Source organism: Rattus norvegicus, chromosome 6 (genome assembly GCF_021556685.1).
Source record: "Rattus norvegicus strain SHRSP/BbbUtx chromosome 6, alternate assembly SHRSP_T2T, whole genome shotgun sequence".
Classification (NCBI taxonomy): domain Eukaryota; kingdom Metazoa; phylum Chordata; class Mammalia; order Rodentia; family Muridae; genus Rattus; species Rattus norvegicus.
In genome coordinates this window covers 37,567,423-37,594,829 of record NC_141539.1, presented here as the reverse complement: position 1 = coordinate 37,594,829, position 27,407 = coordinate 37,567,423, and the positions used below count along the sequence as shown (strand labels likewise).

At 48.1% G+C, this 27,407-nt stretch overlaps 1 long non-coding RNA gene across 6 annotated transcripts in view; it reads left to right on the top strand.

Moving 5' to 3' along the window:
• The first annotated feature begins 5,180 nt into the window (after positions 1–5,180).
• LOC120103508 (uncharacterized) overlaps positions 5,181–27,407 on the top strand; it is a 32,187-nt gene continuing 9,960 nt past the window's right edge. For 2 of the 6 annotated variants that reach the window (XR_015622265.1, XR_015622264.1), the window contains exons 1-3: positions 5,181–5,359; positions 21,165–21,263; positions 22,268–22,385. This is a non-coding gene — a long non-coding RNA (uncharacterized LOC120103508). Of the gene's footprint in view, positions 5,360–21,164; positions 21,264–21,790; positions 21,960–22,267; positions 22,390–27,407 lie in introns of all 6 variants that reach the window. The other 4 variants (XR_015622262.1, XR_015622261.1, XR_015622260.1 and 1 more) reach the window with 3 other exon arrangements.

The following is a 27,407-nucleotide window of genomic DNA, read 5'->3' as shown; positions in this document are numbered from 1 at the left end:
AAGTTTCTGTTGCTTCAGAACTTGAGACAACAACTATCATTCAATTTCTATGACAAACTTCCTTGACCTTTCAAGGCTGGAGTTAGTTGGTCTAGTTTCTGTGGTTAATTGGGCACTGTCAAAGCCTGGGTAAGTTATAAGACAAAAAGGCTTCTGGTTCTGGAGGTTAATAATATATGTGTATGTATGCATATCTTTTAGATTTTCTTTCTCATAAAGCCACCCGTAATTCAATCATTACTCTACTCTGATGACATCATTTAATCCTATTCACAATCCAGAAGCCCTTTATAGTTGGTATACAGTCCTACCTTCTTTTTTTTTTAATTTATTTATTTAATGTATGTGTGTACACTGTAGCTGTCTTCAGACACACCAGAAGAGGGCATCAGGTCTCATTACAGATGGTTGTGAGCCACCATGTGGTTGCTGGGATTTGAACTCAGGACCTCTGGAAGAGCGGTCAGTGCTCTTAACCACTGATCCATCTCTCCAGCCCACGGTCCTACCTTCTTAATACCTTGCAATGGCCGTTAAATTTCAAAACATTCATCGTTGGGAAGGATGGAGGGAAGATGCCCTAGTCACATGGCTACCATATAAATACCAGGAAGGTTACATCTAGTTACACACAGTGAAGCTTGAATATGGAGGGAAAGAACTTTAGTTGAGTCTTTGTCTGCCTTCTCCTCCTCTCTTCGCTTTCCCTACCCCCTTCTCCTTCACAGATCAGAAGGCATGTTTATGATTAACCTGTTCTCAGACAGTGAGGGCAAACTCCCCTGGGAATGACTTACCTGACCCCCCCAGACAGGGCTGACTTCCCCAGCATGTGATCCTCTGTTTAGGTGGTGTTGACTTCACATTTGCATTACTTTTTTGAACAAGGAGCGTTGTGTTTTCACATTGCAGAAAATCAGGAAACTGCTTCTCTGGTTTCATTTCTAAAAGTGGACATTATAATCTACAGCACTGGAGGAATCTTTTGTCTCACTTGGCAAACTTGTTGTGTGGGGCAGAGGGTGGTGCCCAAGGACCCCTGAGGGCCCATCTCTGGGATTCCTGCTATTGTCACCCTTCCTGCCTGATCCCAATCTGCTGCTACCATCCATCCGAACTGAAGTAACTCTGGGGAGTGGAGAAAGAAGACAGCAGTGGGTTCTCATGTCCTTGCTTTACTGTAGTTGCCAGCCCTGGAGGGCTCTTCCTACCAATTAGACACTTTTACTGTACACTTGGTAAATAGTGGCCTCACAAGTACAGTTCTCACAGGAGCCTTCTGCCTTGCCCCCCTTGAGGAATTTGGGGGATTGCCCTGGCTTGGCTGCAAAACATTGCTGATCCCCATGACTTCCCATCTCTTTAGAGCCAGCCTGAGTGCTCTTCAGAGTGAGTCTGCTGACCTCCAGGACCTCGTCAAGGTGGGGTTGGACTTTTCTGTTCTTTTGGTTTGAGGACCTTGGTCTTGATGGTCTGGGGACCTCCTTAAGTGTACAAAATCCTGAGTATCTTTCTTAGAGAGACAAGAGTTTACATGCCAGTGGGAATCCTGGTACTAGAGGGGAATAGCTTTCTGTATGTGTCCAACATGTGGCCTTCGGACCACCTGTGTCCTAAGAGAGCTGTGAATGTGGCCCAGCATATTTGTATCATATTGTGGTACCAAGAGGCTGGACACCTCCTAGAGAACACATTGGTTCTACGCCTGGAGCCATGGTAGAGTCACTCTCAAACCTGAGCCAAGCCACCCAACTGGGACCACAGAGCTTAGGGGTCAGGCTCAAGGAAAGGATCCTTATGAACCACATGCTCTGTCATGTCTTGATGGTCGTTGTTTCTGGCTACTCTACAGTAGGGTTCAGATGAGTTCTTTACATCAAGAATGATTTGAAAGGCCATGCCTGTGGGTTTCCTGGGATACTTCAGGAGGTCAGGAAATGGCCTCACAAAGGTGTTCCTATGTCATTCTTTTATGATATCTTTTCCATAATGTTTTTATTGATTGAAAATTTCACATTATAAACCAGGAGCACTCACTTCCCAGATCTTCCAGGTCTGCCCCGCCACCTTTGGCACCTCCCTCATGCCCTAAAGAAGAATAAGGAGAAGGAGGAAGAGGAGGAAGAGAAAGAGGAAGGGGGAGGGGGAGGGGCAGGGGCAAGGGCAGGGAAAGGGAGGGGAGGAGGGAAGGAGAGAGAGAGAGAGAGAGAGAGAGAGAGAGAGAGAGAGAGAGAGAGAACCAAGAACCAACCAGTTTGTCAGTTTGTGTTGTCCTCGAGAGCATGGTCAAACTCCTGGTGGCAGCCCATTAAAGAAAACTGAGTCTGAGTCCTTCTCCATCCACATCCCCACAAGAAGCCATTAATTGAGAGCTACACTCAGCCTCCTTATCACAGCTTTAAGAGTTCTCTTTGTGACTCATGCTACCCCCAAAGATGATGGTGGTCTATGCAGATGTTTGTGGTCTGTGCTGCCATAGAGGGCCATGTGGATGTGAATGGCCTGCCCTGCCTCGAGGAGTTTAACAGACTTTTAGAGAGGGCCTGGAATAAGTCTCAGTCTTTACAACTGCTTCTTGGAAAACTAAGGAAGAGTAATCAAGTTAATGAGTAGAAAACAGAGTGAGGAAGTAGAGGGTAACAACTTCTTATATTTTTGGTTGTGAGCCTTTAACGGCTGAGCCATCTCTCCAGCCCAACAACTTCTAAGTTAAGGCCATTATCTCACAGCTGGATTTCCCCGCTGTAAGATACTATCAGTTTTATTTTTTTTTTATTTTTTTTTAAAGATTTATTTCTTATATATAAGTACACTGTAGCTGTCCTCAGACACCAGAAGAGGGCATCAGATCCCATTACAGATGGTTGTGAGCCACCATGTGGTTGCTGGGAATTGAACTCAGGACCTCTGGAAGAGCAGTCAGTGCTCTTAACCACTGAGCCATCTCTCCAGCCCTCAGTTTTATTTTTAACCCACTACTGCAAGTGGCAGAGACACCCCAAATTTTTCAACCTGAATGACTCATTTAAGAGATAGAAAACGGGGCTGGAGAGACGGCTCAGCAGTTAAGAGCACTGACTGCTCTTCCAGAGGTCCTGAGTTCAATTCCCAGCAACCACATGGTGGCTCACAACCATCTGTAATAAAATCTAATGCCCTCTGCAATTGTGTCTGAATACAGTGACAGTATAAATATAAATAAATAAAAATAAATAAATAATTTTTTTAGAAAAAGAGATAGAAAACCGAGGCTCAGAGAGACTGGGTGTCTGCCTGAGATCTCACAGAGCCTCAGGGACACAAAGAGTTCTGTCATCTTCCTTCTGTGTTCTTGCTCTCACTAACAGAAAAGTCTAAAGGTATTTTAGTTATTAACTAATTCCCTTGGTTTAATTCACTGAGAAGTAAGTAGATCAGGGCTCACCACATCCTCAGAACATTACAAGGGGATTTCAGTAGTTTTAATGAGTGAGGTTTTGTTCCTTTATTTTACCATACATTCGTCATCTGCTCTTTACTGACCTTATGCTGGGCTTCTAGCTTAGAGCTATGAGTAATAGCAAGTAGATATGATTTGAGTCCTCAAGAGCAATGAGAGAGAGAAAGAGAGAGAGAGAAAGGAGAAAGACAAGAAAGATAATAGATAGGTGGATGGATGGATGGATGGATACACAAATAACACCTTTGTTATGCCTCATCTAGGAGATAAGTTGGTTTTAGCATCAATACCTCCTGCTCCAACACTGTTTGGGAGCACTGGTCTTTGGGCTTTAAAAGTCTGTAAGAACAGAAGCCCAGCAGGCAGGATATCTTCTCTGCTCTATTTCAAACCAGAGCTGATGGTTGACGGCTGATTCCGTGGGACCTGAACATTCTGTCTTGCTGACTGATAGAGGAATCTAAGCCAAGATTAGACTCTAACATTTGTTCTCTCTGTCTCTCTGTCTCCCCTCCTCCCCCTCCCAGGAGCACAGAATACCAATTATAAGTTATATGGTCCTTATTAATCAGACAAGGAAATTAACACCTAGACAAATTTAACCACCTGAGTTATGAATCCAGGTGACTAGTGAACTTTCAACCCATTTAAACGTTTCATTGGTTTAGGAGCCAGTACACAGGAAGAGGTTTCCTTAAGAAAGACTTCATCTGAGATGCTGCTGGTCCTATGATAAGATATCTTGGAAAGAAGTCAAGTTGGCTGCGATCTCACTTTGCCACAGACTTTGAGTGAGTCACGCTCTTATGGACGATTCCGAGTGACTGGAAGTCAAACCAGATTGTCCCCGGTGCCAGTTGCTCCTTCTGACAAAAGACGGAGCCAGGTGGTAGACAGGCCTGTGATGCACCAGTCCCGGCCACGGGAACCCCCAGGGAACCCTGAGAAGTATTCAAAGGCTGTGGCCCCACCCCAAGATGTTTTGGGTTAAGCATGGAATTACTGTTCTCCCTTCAAAGCCCCAGGATAAAAGCTGTTCATGAATGCCCCAATGCCCTGAACGGCCTCGTGCCTTTGATGCTGGGAGGACCCTCTGTGACTACGAGTAGCACAGGACTTGCCTGGTCTCACAACCCAGGGTTTCTGAAATGGGCGAGAAGTCAAAGTCTGCTCTCTCATCTTCCCTCGTGAGCATGTACTTCTTGGTGTACTTTCAGTCCTCTTCATAATTCTCAAAAAATACAAAAGCACTTTCTCTTATGTGGACGGGGCTACAGCCTGTCTGGTGGGGCACGGTGAGTCTCCCCCATTACCCCCATGCGCCCCCACTCCCTCACACCCTCCCCACATCTAGAGCTCTGTCATCTGAGACCTCAGCCTGTGCTCTGTCAACTCCACCCCTGGAGAAGTTTGAGTCTACTGTGGGCTTCAAGCCAGCTCTCCACATCAGTACTTGTCTGTCTTCCCATGTGAGGTTCCGAAGGCCCCCAATATCAAGGGGCTCCCAAACGGGGAGGGGGGACTGAAGAAGTGCAAAGCAGCCCCCAGACTGCAGTTACAGACTGTCTAAAGAGGGAAATGGGGTTCTTATCTCCTGGCCTCAGGACAGACTGATCCACCTAGAACCACGGAAATCATGAAGTGTTTTGGGTTTGCTCTCCGTTGTCTTGGAAACTCGCTGTGTATTCTTCCGGCAGCGGCGTGACTCGTGACCTGCTATCCTAGGACTGGGCTCTTGTTTAGTTCCCTTTGACTCCTGTCTCAACAGAAACATTGCTGTGGTCAAGAATTTTCAAGATGATTTGAAAATGTCCGGAGTACAAAGCCGCAGGCCTCCCGCTGGGCTGGATTTTTTGGAGGGGCGTGCCCAAGGCTGAGTAAACCTGGGTACGCACCCATATGGGCGATCAGTTACAGAAGGTAAGCAACAGCCATAAGCAGGGTTCTGCGGGCTGAAGTGGGAGTCCATCCAGTATCAGTCCGAGCCCCATAGCTAACCACTTCTTTATGTTTGTCTCTGGGAAAGAGGAAGAGGACACTGAGAGCTAGCTGAGGCTGGGTAGCTTGTAGGGTAGAGCTGACTCTGAAGCCTCAGAGGTAACCTCTGGAGGGCTGAGTGGTTGGTATTTGCCTGGACAGCTTCTTAATGAGCTCCTTCAGGCCCCCAGCCTTCCTTTCATACACTCAGAAACACTTGATATTCAGTAGAGTAACCCAGTGGAGATGAGTCTTTTCATTGTCTGCCTAAGTGGATGAGCGAGAGCCCCCAAGGTTTATTTAGACCAGAGGAAAAAGAGCTCAAGAATGTGGCCTGATCTAAAATGTACAGGGGAGAATAAGGGCAGCTTCTGCTAGGTCTTTGGAGAGGCAGTGGTGAACGTTAGTGTGAGCGTGTGGCTCTGTAAGAGGCCTGGTTATCCCTCCCGCTCCAACAAGAATATAATTCTAATACAGGATGAAGAACAATGGCAAACGAGTCTGTTGAGCAGTGGCCAGGGAGTTGGTAGGCTGTGTGCAGTTAGGGAAAACATTGTTTACTTCCCCTCAGTAGTGTGTGTGTGTGTGTGTGTGTGTGTGTGTGTGTGTGTGTGTGTGTGTGTGTGTTTGCAGAGGAGGCTGTTTTACCTTGTATTTGAGTAAATTACCTAGAAAACAACCAAACGTAGTCTCTCAAATCCCAAGTCTAAATTGAGTTATCCTACTGATCACCCGGGCCTGTCCCTGACTCCTAAGACCAATGGTGGCATTGGCTTCGACCCCCATAAAATAATCCAATTATGAAACAAACTGCCAAGGATGAGAGTCGCTCCCTATGGCCTAACTGGGAAGCAAATGGGAACAGGTGGCTCAATGTGGAGCCAGATTCTACCTCAAAAGAGGGCCCAGGGTTTCCCTCTGGTGCAGAGGGAGATTTGCGCTGAAGACGGCCCATAGGGATGTTGCTGTAAGGGAAGTGTTGTACCTGAGGATGAGCTGCTCAGCCTGGTCCTGTGGAAGAGGGATCAGGTGAGGACCCTGCCCCAGTGTGGGACTGTCAATCACGGTCCAAGAATGGAGTCCTGTGAGGAGAATCCTAAGTGCCTGTGAGAAAATGCAAAGAAAACAAGACAAGAGTCTCGAGACCTCAGTTTTTTTCTTTCTTTTCAAAACACATGAAATTGTTCTTGAAATTGCTTTCACTCCCCTCCCAGTGGTAGCAGGTAGGAGTGAGTTTACTTCTGATTACTCATTACCACTGGCTAGTGTGATTTGTTCTTATGCCTCTATGGGATTGAACTCAAGACCTCTGGTAGAGCAGCCAGTGCTCTTTTTTTTTTTTTTTTTGGTTCTTTTTTTTCGGAGCTGGGGACCGAACCCAGGGCCTTGTGCTTCCTAGGTAAGCGCTCTACCACTGAGCTAAATCCCCAGCCCCGTGCAGCCAGTGCTCTTAACCGATGAGCCATCTCTCCAGCCCCCTCATGTGACTCTCCTTAACCCTCAGAGTATAAACTGGCTGATGCTCTGAATAAAGTTGGCCATTGCATATGACCTTGGTCTGCCTCATGTATGGGTTCTGTTCTCCCCGGGAGGACATGGTACTATCTTAGAGATGGCTGTTCTAATTTGTGCTCAACTCCCTGCAGCCCAAGGCTGTATGCAGTTGAAGGACCGCTTTATGAGGGACAGAAGATAGTCTGCTGTGTAGGTGAAAATCTTTGCCAGCTAAACATGAGCAGGGGCAAAAGTAAAATAATTAAAATCACTGTGTCACCTGGAGAGGCACTTTCCAGGGTTTCTTGGGGGAATTCCCGACTCCAAGAGCTAGGGCTGGCCCACAATAAATCCCTGTTGAATGGATCGTTCAAACAATAACAATGTTAATAATGAGTCAACCTCATTGCTGTAGTAAACAGCTGGACACTCCCAGACTTTGAACATGTGCAATGTGTGACTTTGAAAGCTGCAGGGGAAAGTTACCTGTCATTAATAAAGAAAAGCACAGGGGCTGGAGAGATGGCTCCATAGGTCCTGAGTTCAATTCCCAGCAACCACATGGTGGCTCACAACCATCTGTAATGAGATCTGATGCTGTCCTCTGGTGTGTCTGAAGACAGTAACAGTGCTCCCACATACATAAAATAAATAAATAATTCTTTAAAAAAAAATAAAGAAAAGCATGGCTTTTGTCACTGAAGAAGAGAGTAGTGACCTTTTCATTTTGACTCAGGTCTGCTCAACTTGCTAGGAAGCAGAGACCATTAGGAAAGCTATACTTTTCAAAACTCATATTGTAGTGCTTTTTAATTAGTTTTTTAATGTGGTTACATGTGAGTATAGTGCTGTATTTTACAGTTTTCTTTGGGTTTGTGGAAGGCAAGGCAGTTTCAGCATTCCCATTTTACAGATGGGGATGTTGAGGCTGAATGTACCCCTCAAGTAGCCAAAACTGAGACAGAAATGACTCAAGATTTTTGTGCCTTTCTAGTAGCCCAAGCTGGGGGGGAGTTGAGTCATCAAAGTGTGTAATTTTCTTTTTGTTCCACCAAATGAGAGGTGGCACTCAATCTGGTCTGCGTGGAAATGCTATTGTAAGCCAGATGCAGGCTCTGAATGACTATGCAATTACCAGGACAAGGGTATAATTTGGAAAGTGCAGCCTGGGTGGGCTTTACTTATGATAAACTCTGCTATTATCAGACAAGATCATGTGTTTGAACCAAATGAAGGTGGTTCTTGTCCCACACACTCGTCTGGCCCAGGTAGGCTACGTACAGCCTTCGTTTCTTGAAGGTGCCCAGTAGAATTCTGTGTCTAGGGTCATATCTGCGAATTCAGAGCAAAACCCAGTGAAACCCAGGTACGGCAACCCTGATAAAGACCTGCTTAACTCCATCACCCAGGTTCTGGGCAGTGTTCCAGTCCCTGTGTGAAGCCCAGGCTGAACTTTCCCTCTATTTGGAATACCAGAGCCAAATACCAGTCTTGACTGATGGGCTGAGCTGTGGTTCAGAACAGAAAAGCCAGCTGCAGCCTGGGGATGGATGGTTACGTCACTTCTGGTGTTCACCAAAGCCCACTGGGGTCTTTTGGATCAGTTACCTCAGCTAGAGACCTGGGGCCGTGGGGTGAGAGCTGCTGCTGGCCACTCTGCTCCTGGGCTCCTGCACAGTGGGTTGCACTGCTCTGCTCCTTGTCTTCACGCCAGCAGGTGAGGTAAATGGTTTTACTCATATTTCACAGAGGGAAACATAGAGGTGAAGGGATTTGATGTCTCGTGAAAAGAGAAAGAGAAAGAAGCGGACCTTAAACGGCCTCCTATCACAGCTAACCTGTATGTGCTACCATATCCAGTCATCCTCAGAGAAGCAACCCAGGCCATGCAATGAACCAAGGCCACACCCTGAGTTTGATAAAACCAGGGTTGCTGTGCCACACTTTTGCCTACAGCGCCAAACATCCATCCCCCTGTGGATAAAATGCATGACTGCTACCCATACCCTTGGAACTGATCTTCCTTGAAGATAGTTATGAAGACACTAGACCATAGAATTATTCATGCTTGCTTACGGCATCCAATCTAAGCAGACCCAGCCTGGTGCCCAGTCAACCCTAACTCTTGTTCCAAGACTGCTTGGTACTCTCTTGCTGAGATACCTCTGGTTCTCCCTCTCCCCTCTCCCCTCTCCCCTCTCCCCTCTCCCCTGTCTCTCCTTCTCCCCCCTCTCCAATAAATAAATACTTAATCAGGTAGACCATTGTTTAAGGCCCCAAAGTTGGTGATGGGTTCATTCCTAGGAATCGCCTTTCTCTGACCCCAGAGCCTGCATATTGGGACTTTCCATCTAGGCGGGTGAAGCATTCTAAGCACCGTAACGTACTCTAGTCACCACAGTGTGCTCCCCACTAAGGTTAAAGCTCTGATAGCCACTCCTGGTGGCCCTGATGGTGGTAGTACACTCTGAACCCTCCCATGAGCTCTTAAGTCATCCCCGCCAGAGGATCTTCCTACGAGCTGACCATTCGAAAGAAGGGATAATAAAATCAAACACCTCTCACTGTCGTGTGCTCGCACCCTCTGGATAAGCCAGTATGTTAGGTAACGCCCACAGCCTGTAAAGTGACCGTCCTATCCACTTCTGGTGTTCTACTCTGTCGGGCACATGAGCCTGCCGTGTGCTCCATTGGCGAAGACAGCTGAGACCCCTTTCCCAGCATTGTTCCTTGTTCTTGATAATGCCTTTAGACAGTGTCCCTCAGCCCGGTAAGCTGGAGGTTAAAGGAGACTGCTAGCTGTGATAACAGATACCCCGGGGCCCTGCAGCCTGTGCACCTGAGGGCTTTAGATGCAGATTTGACATAGCTCCCATCCACAGGCATCCAGTACGGATGCCAGGGAATCATTCTGCCTGTGCAGCTGCTAAGATAGCAACAATTCCTGTGGGCGCCCAGCATCAGTGCCACTTATGAAACATCGTGCTGTGCCAAGGACATTTTTATACTTATTTAATCCTCACTTAAAAACACTCTAAAGAATGGGGGATGTAGCTTAATTGGTAGACTTTTTGCCTAGCATGCACAAAGCTTTGGCTTTGATCCTCAGTGTGTATAAAACTGGGCGTAGTGTTTCACATTTCTAGTCCCAGGTTTTGGGAGGTAGAAGCAGGAGGGACAGAAGTTCAAGGTCATCTTTGGTTACATAGTGACTTAGAGGCCACCCTGTGTTCTGTGACAGTGATTCCCTCTCAACAACTAACCAACCAACAACTAAACAAACAGCCAAACAACCAATGAATAACATTGTAAGGTAAATAATGGTGTTGTTATTTTATAAATGGAAATCCAACAAGTTTGATACTAATCTCAGCTGATACCGTTTATAATTTATAAGCTACCAGGATTGAGCTCAGTCTCCCACTCTACTGAATCTCTCTCTCCAGCTCTGAACGTTGCTCATTCCATCTGCACTAAATGACCACATAGGTGTGGTGGCTACACTGTGCCATGGCCCCTACCAAGACCAGAAGAACTTCTGGGTCTGGTTGGAGTCACTACTGCCAACAGCCTTTCTAAGGACAGCTGCCTAAGGCTAGCTCTTTCTTAGGGACAACAAACAGCCATTGATTGGGGGAGATATATTGATGGGAGAGGCATAAAAGCCTAGCTTTGCCTTAACTGAGGACCATGATGAAGGCCCATGCCTGTTTCCAGTTCTCTATGGGGTCAGCTAGACCCCATGATGGTGCCATAGCCCAGGAGCTCCCTCTGGCAATCCTACCCACCCTGACCCTGTGATAGTCATCTTAGGAATCCTCAGGGTCTCTTTAGGAATCTTCCTGTATTCTGTTCTCTCTCGAAGTCTGCTTTCTTGGGGAACCCCTCCCATAACAAGAATATTTTGCAAGATGAGGTCTGGGAGAGATGAGCTTTGAAGATTTGCTCACTGGCTTCTGTACAAAACTGCAAACCCTGCAGACACTCCTGTCCTCAGGAGGAAGGACAGGCATTCTTATGTTCTTGGCCTCAACCGGCATGGGCTGGAAGCAGGTCTGTGACGTCCACCATCTTACCTGACAGAAAGAATTTCTCTGTCACAAAAGTTAAGCTGAATCTATCTATCTATCTATCTATCTATCTATCTATCTATCTATCTATCTATCTATCTATCTATCATCTATTCATATACTACTCATTATATTTTTTTCCTCAGGCTGGGGGTCTGTCTGGCCAGCAGTCAGACTTTATGTTTAAGGAAGTAAATAACATTGGCACGCATAGTTTAACCTTCAAAGCACAATAAATCATTTACATACGTATGTATGTGGACATACATGCATGCAGACCTGCAGGTTACAGACCCACCTGACCATGCCCTCACACACAGAAATGTCAGCCAAAGATATTGTGAAAAGAAATGGGCTTTGGAAATTAACTAATGTGAAAAGAAAAAGGCTTTAGAAATTAGTTACGTTCTTGTAGTGTTGGGCAGCCTGTGGCTGTGACCTTAGGGTATAGGAGGCCGTTCTAATCATCTTGTGGGACTATGACTTGTGGGTAACAGTAGTTGAAGACTTTGGACCTCTCCTGCTGCCATGCCAACTTCTCAAGAGTTAGTATTCTTATCATATATTTATAGTATTATAAATATTAATATTTAATATTAGTCTGTACATTTTCCAACTCTGTGTCTATGGTCTTCTAGATCAACTTCAATTGCTCTCTTGACACCCCATCAGAAATTTTTTCTGCCATCTGGGTGGTCCACTCTCTAGTACTCAGGCTCCGGAGGCTTTCTGACTACTCGTGGCCTTCTTGTCTTGATTCTTGTTTTCTGGAAGATCTCTCTTTCTGGAGGGTATCTCCATTCTCTTGACTAGACTTGAGGCTCACCTTTCTAGCTGGCTACAACTCTGTTAACTTTGTACACTCTTCCATGAAAACTGCAGCCCAAGGGTCTTCTTTAGACCCATGGTGAGGGCTCTGAGGGAATGAGGAAGGATTAGGTGTTGTATCCTGAAGGTGTCCAGTTGGATGAGGGACCAGCTTGCCTTCCTGATGTGATTTATAGAGCCACAGCTCTCTATAAGAACCAGAAGCTTCCTTCAATTCTTTATCGAGAATCCTCCAAAAATATCAAACAACTTTATCCAGCTACTTTGGGGGTCAGAAGTAGCATTTTTCACTCGTGAGTATAAATCAAGACAACTTCTGTTTCTTTTTATGGAAAGTAATAACTCAAAAGGGAGTGGCGAGAGGACGGGGCACTTTTCTGACCAGGCTTGGTTCTCTGGGAACTGCATAACTGGCCTCGATCCCAAAAAGGAGTAGGAAACTATTTTTCATATTTGAGTTCAGATCAGTTTTTAGGAAGAATGAATTATGGTCCATTTGCCTGTAAGTTTACATCTGTGCATGCGTGCGTGCGTGCGTGCGTGTGTGCGTGTGTGTGTGTGTGTGTGCTTGTGCATGTGCGTGTTGGGGGGGGGGTCTTGGAATTCAATTGTTTCTGTCCTCTGCTGCTTCAGCGAAACTCTGAACCACAACACCCCTGCTGCCTGTTTCCTTCTGAGGATGCCTCCGGCCAGGGCGGGTGTCTGGGGACCCTAGAGTTGCTAATTCTTTTTTTTTTTTTTTTTTTTTTTGTTCTCCCCCCCCCACCCCCCCCCGAGCTGGGGACCGAACCCAGGGCCTTGTGCTTCCTAGGTAAGCGCTCTACCACTGAGCTAAATCCCCAGCCCCTAGAGTTGCTAATTCTTTTCTTGTTCAGTGTTTCTCTTGTTTTCCCTTCCTAAGAAGCCCAGAGTTTCCACTGCCTGCAATGCCTCTCCTCTTGGCATTTTCTCCTGAGAACACCCACTAGCCTGCGGTGGGAGGACTTTAAATCAGCATGCATTTCACAGCTGAAGAGTCAGAGTGCAGAGAGAGAGAGAGAGAGAGAGAGAGAGAGAGAGAGAGAGAGAGAGAGAGAGAGAGAGAGAGAGGGAGAGAGGGAGAGAGGGAGAGAGGGAGGGGAGGAAGGGAGAGAGGGAGGAAGGAAGGGAGGGAGGGAGGGAGGGAGAGAACAAATGAGCGAGAGTACTTCCTAAGCCTTACCGAAAGTGGCTATTTCAGCCTCTGACCATGGAGACCTAGACCATAAAGGAGAGAGACTTGATCAGGCTCCTGTGGACTTAGCGCAGGATGAGGAAGAACTCGGAATTTCTGCCTCTGCTGGTCCCACGGAGCCTGTGAAGATGGACCATTAAAGGCATACAGGGAGAGAGAAGATGTGGAGTTATCCTGATCTCCCCATAATCCCCTGGGGTTTGTCCTGAGGCCAGCAGCTGAGGAAGCCTTCCAAGGGTCAGACCCCATGGCTCCGTAGAGGTGTAGGTGCCCTCATGATCCTATGAGAGCCTTGACAGTCTAGATGAGGTCAAGGATGGGGCTCTCCTGTGGGGTTATTGTCCTCATTAAAAGAGGCAGTCTGTCGCAGTGGGAACAGAGTCCTCACGTAACCTGATCTGGCACCCCCACCTTTCTAAAAAGCTGTGGCTTCCATTGTTTGAACTGCAGAATATGTGGCTGGAGAGATTGGTTGAGTTCGATTCCCAGCACCCACATGGTGCTCACAGCAGTCCGTAACCAAGAGCTCTGATAATCTTCTGATCTCTAAGGCACTGGGCCTGTGGTGCACATACATACACGTAGGCAGAACACCCACCACATAAAAGAAAATATTTACACCACACAGTCTGTGATCTTTTATTCTAGACCTAACCTCGATTGTGTTCCTATCACCTTGGTTCCAGGGAAGATTTACAGTGGGGACCACAGGGGTCCAGCCATAGCCATATGGGGCATGGGGAGAAGGAGTCAGTGCGGGGCAGATCACATGGGGCTAGCTCAGGCATGGGAAGGCTAGGTGTGGGGCTAATGCAGATAGAAGGAGTCAGAATGTGACCAGACCCTGTCTGGTTGCCCTCCCTGGCTCGCTTCCCTCCTTCTACTTTGGTTGGCTGGGACAGGTAATTTCCTCAGACAACCTTCCTGGGAGGACACAGTGATTTCTGGCCCAGACGTGTAGTTTAGCACTCTTGTGTAATTAAGCTGGGCTGTGGAGGGCCTGGCACTCAGCTCTGTCTGTGGTAAGGCTGCCCAGGTCTGTCATACAGCTGCCTGGCCTCCCTCAGTGTTCCTTTCTCCCCTCCTCACCCTCCTCAGGAGAGTATATTTGCCTGTTTTACTCCCAAGGAGCTGCGCTATGGGGGAGAAACATTCATTAAGTGCATAGAGGGGCCAAATCCTCCTCAGGTCCTTTGCCTGGGGTCTTCTTCCCCAGCCTAGGACTCTTCTCCTAGCCACCTGAATTTCTGCTGAGGAAACCTCACAGTTTAAGGACTCATGTCAAGGCTTCCCACATGGACCACAGCAGATGGCATTGGATCATTTGCTTTGTCTCCAGTGTGCAGTGATGGAAAGAAGCACTTTCTGCCAAGGTCCCCTGAGGATGGGGTGCATGTACGGGGGTGGTACCCCACCCCCCACATATGATGTACTTGTATGTGTATATGTATGTGTATGTATATGCATGTGCCTGGCATTGATGTCAGCTGTCTTCAGCTGTCACTTAATGTCTGGATTGGAGGCAAGTCCCCTCGCTGAATCTGGAGAGGTTACTAATCCTGCAGGACTAGCTGACCAGCAAGCCCCAGAGATCCTCCTGTCTTCCCTCCTGCAGCACTGGAATTATGTGCACATGGGACCACACCTGGCTTTTTACATAAGTACTGGGAATCTGAAAAAAGTTCTTAATGATTGTGCAAGCCACCACTTTACCAACTGAACCATCTTCTCAGCTCAGAGTCGACCCCCGCCCCCCCGCCCTCTGTTTTTCAAGACAGGGTTTCTTTATGTAGCCCTGGTTGTCCTGGAATTCACTCTGTAGACCAGGCTGGCCTTGAGCTTAGAGACCCACCTGCCTCTGCCTCCTGAGTGCTGGGGTTAAAGGTGTGCACCACCACCATCCCACTTGGAGTCTTCTCTTTAAGGGACTCTGCACCAAGTGATCTCCTACTTCTAGTCTGTGGCCTCGTGGGACAGTTGAAAGAGGGGTGACTAGGAAAGGGGACAGAGAGCAGAAAGAGAAAGAGGAGCCACGTTGTATGGAGTACAGACGACAGCACTGGAGAAGAAACACGTCCAAAGCAGGGCTCAGAACACCCGCATCCAGGTTCTGAGTTTCTGATATGACAATTTGCAAAGCCGCCCTGTTTTCTTATACTTTTTAGGAAAAGACATTTGAGTATTTACTTAGCTGGGTAGGGGCTACACGGCTCACAGGGTACAGCATCTCTCCTGGCTCTGATTCTGACCCTGTGTGGACTCAGGCTTCCCCATATGCGCCTACTTTTTCTCTTGTTGGCTGCTGCTGGGACTATACCCAAAGGGGCTGTCTGCAGCCTGGCAGAAGGCAGTAGCTTGACCAGATCCAAAAGTCTGGGCCCCTAAGCTGCACGAGATGCGTTGAAAGATTTGGCTGTGTTTAAAAATGCTTGACACATGTTTTTATAGGCGCATATCCCAAGTCGCCCATATTAGAGCTTGTCTCTCAGAAGCCCACTCAAACTATTCCTCAAAGCCAGTGTCTATAGAACAGGAGATAAAGGCTTGGAAGGGGGACTCGGGCTTTCTGCCTGTTTGCACATCAGAGTGCAATTTCCTTGGTCCAGGCAGGATGCAGGCTTGCATCTACTAAGCCTGGAGTATTTTGTAGTGATAGATGCTCCTCTGAGCCACAGGGTACCTCTTGAGTGTCTGGCCTGTCTATTTCCAGGCACGTGAGAGAGAGAGACAGAGCACTCCCAGCCCAGTGTTTACAAATGCATCTCACAGCTGGACTCTGCTTGCCAAAGATCTCAGTCTGTCATGGAATATCTAGGTCTAAAATTGTCATGGATTCCGCAGACCCAGGCTCCCAGTCCTAAATGTGGGTTATAATTGCCGTCCCTTCCAGTCTCTGACAGCTTTCAAAATGTTTCCGCTAAAATGTAAACATGGCAGCTTGGTCCGGGAAGGACCCCAGGGCAGTTTGGAAAGAACTCTCCGTCAGTTCTGCTACATGCAGCTGGTCTTGTAGCCTGTGGTTTCAGGTGAACCTAAGGGTTGCCCACGCGCTCCCAGAGTGGATTCCTCACGGTAGCAGGGCAACAGAGCTTTGAATGCTCTCATGTGGGCTTCTGCTCCTCCCAACTCTTCCCCCCTCCTGCCCCTCCCGCTCCAAGGCCACGCCTGGGTCACACTGCAACATTGTTTACTACTTTCTCTGGAGACAAAACTTTCTGGCCAGAGGGGACCCAGTTATTCTGTCCCTTTCTCTTTACAGAATCATTCCCCAATCTGTTAAAGGGTAAAAAAAAAAAAAAAAAAAAAAAAAAGTCACCACCAGGATCTTTAATAAATGGACTTTAATCAAGGGAATTATCAACGTGATTCATCCTCCCTCGGGGCAGATATGCAATTTATCTTTCAGCAAAGGACTCGGTGTCTTAATGCACAAGGCCTTGGAACAATGGCCATTAATCCCTTCTGTCCCCATGAGAAGGAAGAAGCATTTGATGTTAGTGCCTGGGGCTCTGACCCCATTAGGAGTTCTCCACTGGATTGCCCATAATGCTGACATCTTAACTAAAATGGGGCAGGAGAAGAGTGGCACACAGTGCTCCAGGGGCAAGGCTGAACTGGGCCATAGTGACCCCTCCTGCTTATGGGGACAGCCCTGGCTGCTAGGCTCAAGAGTGGCGGGTGCTCAAACCTTCACTATTTTTCTTACTTGTTCCTTTGCCTTTGGGTTCCAGCCCAGATCAGGGTGTGGGTGGGGTGACGGGGTGGGAGTGGGGGTGATGGGGGCTGGTGGGGGTGATGGTGAGGTGGTAGAGTAGTAGAGTAGTGAGTGGGGTGGTAGGGTGGGGGTTGAATGGGATGGTGGGTGGTGGAGGGGGTGGTGGGGTGGGAGTGGTGGCACATTCTCCTACTGAACAAAGGCGTTAAGGTGGGGGCTGTTCCAATTCCTGCCTTACTCACTCAAGTATGCACCTGGCCCTATGGTACCTACTGTTAGGGAATACAATGCAGCAGCAGGCAGGGGTACCTGGTGGGCCCATGTCAAAGTGCCCCCTGAGAGATCACACCATTCCACAGACCTGGGATAAAGAAGGTTAAAGAAGGTTGATTGGGGAAAGGGGAGGAGGGATTGATGGCCTGGAGAAGGGGTAGAGACAGACAGACGGGAGCAGAGCCATGAGAGCAGAGAAGGGACAGAAAGGAGAGAAAGGGAGAGAGACAGGTAGGCTGGGAACACATGGAAACAGAGAGAGAGAGAGAGAGAGACAGAGACAGAGAGACAGAGACAGAGAGAGACAGAGAGACAGAGAGAAAGAGAGAGACAGAGACAGAGGGGGGACACAGAGAGACAGAGACAGAGAGACAGAGACAGAGAGAAGACAGAGACAGAGAGACAGACAGAGAGAGGAGAGAGAGGCAGATAGCAAGCAATCTTTTTTTACCCTACCTGGAATGCTACCCACACCTGATAGCAGGTGATGGCAGCAGATGATGATGTAAGCTGACACTAGGTCCCTGGGAAGAGCCTAGCAGCATCCTGTAAGCTAATACCTACTGACCTACAAAATTACAGAATCAGGGGCTAGAACTGGGCTTAGATTGTGGATTTGAGTCTACCTTTTTGTGTTCTTTCCACGGGGAAATGATTATATTCTCCTTTTTTTAGCTCAGTGAGGAAGAAGGACTGATTTTCCCCTACTCTAGATTCTCACAGCTGAAGCCCCTTACCTGGTCAGGCCTGGCAAACCAGAACTCAGGCTTTGCCACCAACCCATGGCAGTACCCCCACCCCCATACCCCACAGCTCAACCCCTGTTCTGCCTTGGATCCTGTTTGCCACAGATCCAGAGCCCAGGGGCCTGGAATGGCTGCCACAACACTGTTAAGAGCTGACTTACTCCCAGAAGTACAGAACCTCTTAGAAGAAAACATTAGAAACCAAAGCACTTGCAAACTTCGTGCATTTTCAGAACCAGAGAACTAGAGAGAAGTCTAATCTCAAGTTGGGAAAGAATTTGTAGCAATCCACTTTTTCCCCCCAATGAAGTATCCTCACACGTATCTGTTTTATCCCCTTCAATCTTGGTCTCCATGCATATAAGCATGCCCTAGGGAGAAACATTCCCAGGAACTCTCCTGCCATTGCTGGATCCTTGGGAGAACCACACTCATCAAAGCAAGAAAGGCTGAGTGGCAAGAAATCTGACAGGTCTGTCACATTTATGGGTTGAGGCAGTGGGCTGTCCCTATGTTTTTCTCAGTGGCCTCTTTCCCCTTTACTAATGAGTCCCAAAAAAATTCTTTCTTTCTTTTAAAAATGTGTGTGTGTGTGTGTGTGTGTGTGTGTGTGTGTGTGTGTTTGCGCATGAGTGTGCACACCTGCAATTTTGCCTGCATGTACGTCTGTGCCCTATGTGTTTTACTGGTGCCCTAGGAAGCCAAAGGGACAAGTCCCCTGGAACTAGAATTGTGGATGGTCGTGAACTATCCTCTGGATACTGCAAACCAAACCTCAGTCATCTGCAAAAGCAACAGCAAGTGCTCTCAACCCATAAACGATCTCTCCCACCAATTTCTTACATCCAGATCCAAACAACCTGACACTCAGGAACTGCAGGGAGGTTTCAACCTTAGAGAGATGCCCAACTGCACAGATTTTGCCCAAAAAGGAAAAAAAAAACTTGCAAAGTCAAGGGCTCCTTGCTTGGCAAAGCAGGGCATCCCAGCTTGTCCTAGGGGTTTCTGGTTTGTGTTTCAGACCTGTGGGGTGGCGCTTCTCCAAAACAGATGCGCTCAGCTCCTTGAGCATCTGTGAGTTCATGCTCCCTGTAACTCAAGTTGGCTTCCTCCAAACTCCTTGTCCCTACCTCACTAGGTGAAGTCCATCCTGGGACATGCTGTCTCTGACCTAATGGCTCTCAAACCTCCATGTAAATCCGGATAGGCCAATGCAGTTGCACAAACAGTGCTAGGCTCTACCAGTTGTTATCGGCTGAAGGTACCCCCTCCCCAAATTCCTGTGTTGACATCTTAAACCCCAATATGATGTTATTACCAAGTAGGGCCTTCGATGGGGTCACAAAGGCAGAGCCCGCTGAATAAAATTAGTACCCTTATGAACTTGCCCATGGAAAGCTCTCTCACCCTTTCTAAGTCAGCCATTACAGCCCTGAGGACTGTCTGCACCCAAACCAACTGTGTAATGCTCCCTGTAACTCGAGACACCCCACGTCTAGAGCTGGGAACAGTGAGGGCCAAGCTTCTGTTGTTTACCAGCTGTGCAGGTGGTGTCAGGGTGCTGCTACAGGGACTCTGGCGACCAACAACTGCTCTGTGCATTCTGCTAGGTATCTCTAGGAGCTTGCTAGCCCAGGCTATGCACGATCACAGAGGCACATTGCTCTGCTGAGCTCCACAATCAAGCCCTATGCTCAAACCTCCGTGTCAAGCTGGGCTGGCTTGAGGACTGGCTTTGACCCATTCATGAACTACGAGCCACCTTTAGCCTCACCCAGGGATGTTTATTGAGTACATGGGGACCCGGAGCAGGAAAAATGCCTCTTCATCACCAATGGAAACTCTGTAACTTTCAGGGAGATGCCTGGGTAGCTCACACTGCCCCCACCCTGCAGGCAACAGGACCAGTGCTGGCTCCCAGGTATGGTAGAACTGGGAGTAGATCTTATCTTCCTCTGAGAACTCTAAGGATGGGACCTCATGTGTGTAGGGTGTCCTGATTGTTACTCTAAAGAACAGACTGACATGCTTGTACCCACCGTCGAATTTACGAGTGGCTTCTCCTGCTTCACATAGACCGATCCTGATTCCTGGTAAGGATTGTGCTGTTACTGGTTTCACAAACAGACAGGAGAGCTCCTGTGTGGCTGCATTGTAGATGGCAGGGCCTTGGCTTCCTGGAGGTGGGGTTGGGGGTGGGGGGGTGTCTTTTCAGCCAGGCACCAAGCATTTCTGCCAGAAATGGCTGCAGCACATTTCCAAGCGCCACATCTTGAATCACAAGCGTGTGGACTCACGGCGGTCCACACCATGAGCGGTTTATCCATCACTCATCCCTGCTGGGCTCCAGATTTCAGAGGGACTGGGCAAGCACTCTCCTGATGGGCACAGTTGGAACCTCTCATCAACTTGAACAATTCTGGTCATTGGGACAGAGACCACCAGGCCCAGCCTGAGGATTCATGCCCTCTGTTCTAGGAGGAAGCTAAGCCTGATGCCTATCTGTGAGGCCTGTTTTATCCTCCTCCAACACCCAGCCCCATCTCCTGCTTCTTTTCTTTTCCGTCTACAAAGCATTTACACTTTACAAACGATTAACCACACAGGAAAAATGACAGCCTAGCATAATGAACTCCACACATCCATCCCCTAGGGTTAACAGCTACTCACATCCTGCATCTTCCCTTTCTCTTCATTTGCCGTTTGTTTGCTTTTTTTTTTTTAACTAAACATTTTATTATTTTGTGTGCATATGTGAGTCCGTGTGAAAAAGGTCTACATCCATGTGTGCGCCCATGATGTGGAGGTCAAAGGACAACTTCAAGTGTTATTCTTCAGCCATCATTCACCTTTGATTTGTTTTTGTTTTTGTTTTTGTTTTTTTAAAGATTTTATTATGTATAAATATACTGTAGCTGTCTTCAGACATACCAGAAGAGGGCATCAGCTCTCATTACAGATGGTTGTGAGCCACCATGTGGTTGCTGGGATTTGAACTCAGGACCTCTGGAAGAGCAGTCAGTGCTCTTAACCGCTGAGCCGTCTCTCCAGCCCCTTTTTTTTTTTTTTTTTCCGGAGCTGGGGACCGAACCCAGGGCCTTGCGCTTCCTAGGCAAGCGCTCTACCACTGAGCTAAATCCCCAACCCCCCATCATTCACCTTTGAAAATGCTTTTAGATGAATTAGCCTGGAACTCATCAAGCAGACTAGGATGGCCCACAATCCCCATTGTGGTGGTTTGAGTAAGAATGGCTCCCTTAGATTTGAATACCTGGTCACTACAGAGTAGCACAATTTGAAAGGATTAGGGGGTGTGGCCTTGTTAGAGGAAGTGAGTCACTGGAGGTAGGCTTTGAGGTTTCAAGGGGCCAAACCGGGCCCACTGTCACTCTCTTTCTGCTACCTGCAGATCCGGATGTGGACCTCTTAATTACTTCTCCAGCACCATGTCTGCCTGGACACTGCCATGCTTCCCACCATGATGATCATGGACTGAACCTCTGACACTGTAAGCCAGCCCCAAATAAATGCTTTCTTTTCTAAGGGTTGTCATAGTCATGGTGTCTCTTCACAGCAGTAGAAGACACCCATGGATCCATCTGTGCCAGCCTCCTAGCTGGGATTGTAAGCACAGACTACTTAGTTCAGGGAGGGGTTGTTTAGTTGCTTGCTTTGGTTTTTAGCATAGGATTTAGCTTATACCCTTATGCGCGAAAGGCAAGCACGTCACCCCTGAGCTATCCATCTCCCTGGCTCATATCTAAGCATTTTAAAGAAATTGACTGTTGTATATTTTACCCTAAACATTCTAGTATGCATCTATAAAAGGTAAGAGGTGTTATCGTCATAAACATAATCTTGTCACATCCATCAAACTGATTGTTTATACCCAGAGTGTAAACAGTGGGCTTGGGATTTGGACAGCCCGCCACCTGCACCTCAGACTCCAGAGTCTGTGTTCTCAAATCCTGCTGTGTATGAGCAGCTAAGCCCTAAGACTACAGTGCTCTTAACTGGGTCAGTCTTCTGTTCTAGATCAGAGCTCAGAGGTGCATTCTGGTGCTCACCGGAGCAAGGACACCCTGCAGTCCCTGACCTCTAGTCTGCTGTCTGTGACCCACTGCGCTGGGTCAACACAATAACTCATGGCTGTGGTTATGAAAAGCCACAGCCAAGTTCCGCTTCAGCAGGGGCTGTGCTACAAGTAAGTGTGGGCTGAAGTTACAGAATGTGCTGGTGGGTAGAGGACTTGGTTCTTTTTTTCTACCATGTAAGTCCTGGGGACTGAACTCAGGTCATCAGCCTAGGACCACTAGACCATGTTTCTGGCCTCTGGCCTTGAACTTCTGATGGTTCTGAGCCACCATACTGACTCTGTGCTCTGTCTCTGTCTCTGTCTCTCTTTCCCCCTCATTAGGATGCAATTTCCAGCAGGTATGACAGAAAGGGGTCCCCATTCTCTTGTGATTTGGCACCCAGTGTGGGTCTGACCTGCTCTTTTTTGTCTTCCAGGGCTGGCCTGCTACCAGGCAACAGGATGAGAATGGGGTTACAAGCACCGCTCTCAAGACACCATGAAAGCCTGGTGGTGTTATTTAATATCTTTAATCCCAGCCTTAGGAAGGCAGAGGCAGGTAGATCTACAGACCCAGTTCTGGGCCTACACTGAGAAGAAACCTTGGCTCCAAAAAAAGCGGGGGTTGGGGGGCTGGAAAAATGGTTCAGCAGTTCTGCTTTCCAGAGGCCCTGGGTTCAAATCCTACCACCCACATGTCAGCTCACGACCCTCTATAACTCCAAGAACTGACACTTTCACATAGGTGTACATGCAGGCAAAATACCAATGCACGTAAGATAAAGGTTAACAAACAAACAAACAAACAAACAAACAAACAAACCAAAACAGAAAAGATACTGTGAAACTCTGGGAAGGCCTAGGCGGTAGCCGGCTGAGGAGCAGGCTGTAGCCAGGTAGCTCTGTGACTTTGCTGGAAGCACATCAAATACTTGGCACTCGGCCTTTCCCTCCCCCTGGGGACCAGACCTGGAGGGTCAGAATGTATGCTATGGCTGTGAAACGTGAAATAGTGCCTGTCACTTGCTGCACAGGGACACCGATGCACCGAGAACACTTCTCCTATTGGGAGGTGCATGGCCTTTAACGCTGGTGGAAATCTGGCCAGTGGATGGGCATCTAGGGCAGAACAGTGTGTCTGAGGTGGCAGGACACATGGAGCAGCTCCCTTCTACACTCCATCTGTGGGCGGGGCAGGAGGGATGGGGGAGGGGAGGCTCCTGGGGACATCCTGAGCCAGGCCTGGCACAGCTGCAAAGGCAGCAGCTGTAGAGCTCCAGGGTGGGTCTGCGGTGGCTTCTCCTTCCTTGGGCTGAACAGGCATCCTTCTGCTCTCCCCCAGCCAAAGCACGAGCCGTGTTGGGCAGGGACTATAGCACTCAGTCCTCCCCATAGAGAGGCTTGACCAGGTGGAGAGGGAAGTGTGGCTTAGGATGTGAAGAAAAACGGAGACAAAGGTGCTGAGGTGTCTTGATGTTTGCAGGGAAGGAAAGGAGACCGTGGTCACTACTTTGATGTATTTTGTGTTATGTAACTTCAGCTGAACTCCTTCCTAAAGGAAGAGCCACTGGAATTTGGGTTCTGTAGGGAACGTGGCAGGTGAACCCTGGGGGAACTAGCGGCAGGTTCTGAGTCAGTTCGGGCAGGGACAGAGGGTGGAGCTTGCACACTGGAGGTTGGCCAGTGGGTAGCGCAACGGTGAAAAGGGTAAAATGAGATGGGGGAGAGCCCATGTGTGGGGAAGCTCACAAAATTTGGGCACAATGATATGTCTCCCACTGCCACTTCTCTACTGGGAGTTGGATGTGTTAAGTGGGTCCCACTGGGCTTGGGAACATGTAAGTTATGTTCCATCACAGTGACAAGGAATCAAGTGGAAATGTCCCTTGGATGTAAGGGGCAGGAAGTCATCTTGAAGGATCAGAGATGGTGGAGCATGCACAGCGTGAGCCCCTGCAGAGAGCCCCAGTAGCTGGGTGGGAGCCTCCCAGAGATCCACTACTGGAGTCAATCCAACATGGCCCACTAGGACCCTTTCTAAGCTCACCAGTCATGGATGCTTCCAAGACTGGTACAGGTTCAGGCGCCTGAGCCTTAGAGAGCTGAATACTTCTCCGTGTCTCTTGGCACCTTTCTCCTTGGGGCCCAACATCTGGTCTGTGTGGTTAGGCATCGGTGGGGTGGGGTAGGGAATAAAGGACAGACATATACTCCTCATCCTCCCCTGACAAGTAAACGGGCCTTCCCACGGCTGCAGAGAAGGAGTTTCTCATCTCCTTCCTCGTTACAAAGGCAAGACTCACCCTAAATCTCTAATGGCTGCTGGATTGAGCAGGCCTTCAGTGAGAAAGCTGAGGACAGAGCTTCAGTTATGATCCATCCTGGCATCTACAGATCAGGGTGGTGTAGGTACGTGTGTGTGTGTGTGTGTGTGTGTGTGTGTGTGTGTGTGTGTGTGTGTGTGCGTGTGCCAGGAGCACTCAGTTTGGTCTATCCACAGAGGAAAGTTGCAGAGGAGAAAGCCTGTGTCTCTGGAGTCAGGGTACTCTGAGCAGCAATCAGGAAGCGGGTGGGAGTGGGTGGGGTTAAGGGAAAATGGGTTCAGAGTTGTTTAAGATGCTTGTGTGCTAGTCTATTGGCAACTGCTCAGGAAAGAGAAATTTGGTAGTGGGAGTAGGGTCCCCACCACCTGCCTTTATACACCTACAACTGTATTTATTTATATGTGTGTTGCGGGTGTGGATTTCGGGCCATAGCATGTATGTAGAGCTCAGAGGACAAGTCTCTAGACTTGCTCTCATCTAGTTTGTTGATTCTCTGCCTTCTGAGCTGTGTACTTGAGGTTAAGAGGCCCATGAACTTCCAAATGATTCTCTTGTCTTCACCTCTTACTCCCTATGGGAGTGCTGCAGGCATCCCAGATGTGCACTATGGCATCTGGCTTTCTCTGTGGGCTCTGGAAATTGAGGTCTGGTCATTGGGCCTTGCTTAGCTAAGCCATGCCCACCACACCACATCATGGACACATTTACAAAGGTTGGCACAGTAACAGGAAGAGTATCTATCCAGGCACCCAAGAATCAGAAGAAAGTGCCCACTTCTCTAAGGGACTTTGCTCAGTGTTCCAGGAGTCTATAGATTTCCGGGCCGGGTGTTGCATGTGGAAAATGCCTTCTCAGCAGTGAGGGCTGGACCATCCCTTACTGTATGCACCAAACACTCAGAAACACACTTCAGACTCAGAAACACACCGTGTAGCTCTGAGCACACCAACCACCCTCTACTTCCGATGTTACAACTTAACATCAGATGACAACCCCACCTTCAGCTTCCCAGCTGTACCTACACAAGTGAGTTTCCCATCTACTTATTTTTGCTGTGACTTCTTCCTACTTCTTAACCATGTACCTGCTAAAACTATGTCCCCCTTTTTGATGTGCTTGTCACATCAACAAAACATCTAACACTGGCCTTCAGGGAGTGTGTTCTCTGCCATTCACACACATTTTTAAAAATAAATACACATCTTTTTTTTTTCCGAAGAAATCCCTGTCCCCTTCAATGCTTTGGTTAGCATATTTTGACTTATCATGACATTTTCATACATAAACGTAAATGTATTTGAATCCGATTTACCTCTCTTGCCCTCACTCTCTTATCCCCCTGTCTCCCCTTCCTCACTACAAACCGGCTCCCCCACTCTACTTTCTTATTTTGATGACTAAGAGGGTTTTATTTTTCCCTCCCTTCCTTCTCTTCTTCTCCCCCTCACTTCCCAAAGCCCTCACCACTTAAGAGAATTTCCAGTTCAGATTCGAGTCTCAAAATCTAGTTCCGCCTTTCATCTTTACCAGCACCCCACACCCACACTTCAAGACCCCGTTTTCTCACTGAACAACTAGACAAAGGGCTCTTAAAAACCCTCCAAGTGTTGGCTCTGGCTTCAGCTGAGCCTGACACACTCAGGCCTCCTTGAAACAACTTCCCTGCCTCCACCCAGAGTCCTCTGCTGCCCTTCTGCCAGCACTGGTTAAACTCAGGAGAGGTCTCACAACCATCTCCCAGGAGGCTATGGGGCTTCTGCACTGGGGAAGTTTGTCCTGGGTTAGCTATGATTGCGATTGCTACCAGACTCTCCAGGTAAGCCAAGGCCTAGCTTAGGGTTCCTATATCACTACCCTAAGGAGAGAGAGAGAGAGAGAGAGAGAGAGAGAGAGAGAGAGAGAGAGAGAGAGAGAGAGAGAGAGAGGAACAGAGAGAGACAGAGACGGAGACAGAGAGGATTTGGGACTCAGGACTAGACTAACCAGCAGAGGCTGATGAATAATGAGGCATTAATTCTTCCTTAGTGGAAACTAATTAGACTCTGCTCGGGTAGAGTGGGAGCCAAGCTGCCTGTGTTCTGTTCAAAGCAACGGAACAAGCTGTCCTTGCCATCAAGGCTGAGGCTTCTGGGGTGCAGGTGGGTGGTTGAATAAGAGCTTTAAACATGCTCTCTCTACAGTATAGCAGAAGTCCCCAGGTCTCAAGTCCCAGCAGAGAAGACAACAGGCAAATCTGTGGGTAGCTGTCTAGAGCCTGCAGGGCTGAGATAGCTAGGTCATGGGACCAGATCCAGCCCTGTAAACCTTGGCCACCATAAAGTCTCCAAACTCCAAACTGAGCAAGTGTTTGTCTGCCTGTAGAACTCTCACAGCTGAACATGTTCTTTTTTGGAAACTTGGGCTCTGGCATGTCAACTCCTGTTGGGCTCGAGGGTCACTTAGTGTGGCCTCTTGGCATCTGTTGGGAATTGGCTTCAGAGAGGCCTTGGGATGGACAGTTTTCAGTCTTGACAGCAAAAATTTCATCTATAGCAAACATTGATCACATGAGACTTATCGAAGTTCAACACTCTCAAAGTGTAAAAACCCTGTGGAAACCTGGTACAGTGATTCTGTCATCCCAGAACTCAGGAAGTTTCAGGATTGCCACAGTTAGCAGTCGGCCTGGTTATGTACTAAGTTGTAGGTCAGCCTGGGCTTCAGAATGTATATTCTAAAGTGGAGCTGGGGTTTTCTGAGGGAAGACAAGCCAAACACTGGGAGAAAGTATTTACAAGCCACAGGTATTAGCAAGGAATAGAGTCTAGAAATGTGTCTGATGTCCAACAGTTTAAAAATAAACAAATACCAAGCAATCCAGTTGTAAAATGGGTAAAAAGCACACTGGAGAAGGCCCAGAGACAGAGGCAAGCACTCGAAAGGATGACATCGTTATCACCCCAGGAGAAAGCACAGCGGGATGTCATTACCTGCCTGTCCTGTCGGAATAGCTAAAATGGTGACAATCTCAGGGCAAAGCTGGCTGGTCAAGCAAGTTCTACAACAGCCAAGGTTACACAGAGAGGCCCTGTCTCACAACAACAACAACACTAAATAAACAACCAAACAAATGAAAACAAACAAACTGGGGCTGGTTCCTGGCCAGAGCTGTTCTGAAGTCAGGCCTGGGAGGTCTCAGTCCCCACCGTGGACTCATCCAGCGTGTGCCCTGCCCGCTGCCACCAGCCTTGGCTGCCTTCTATCAACCACCACC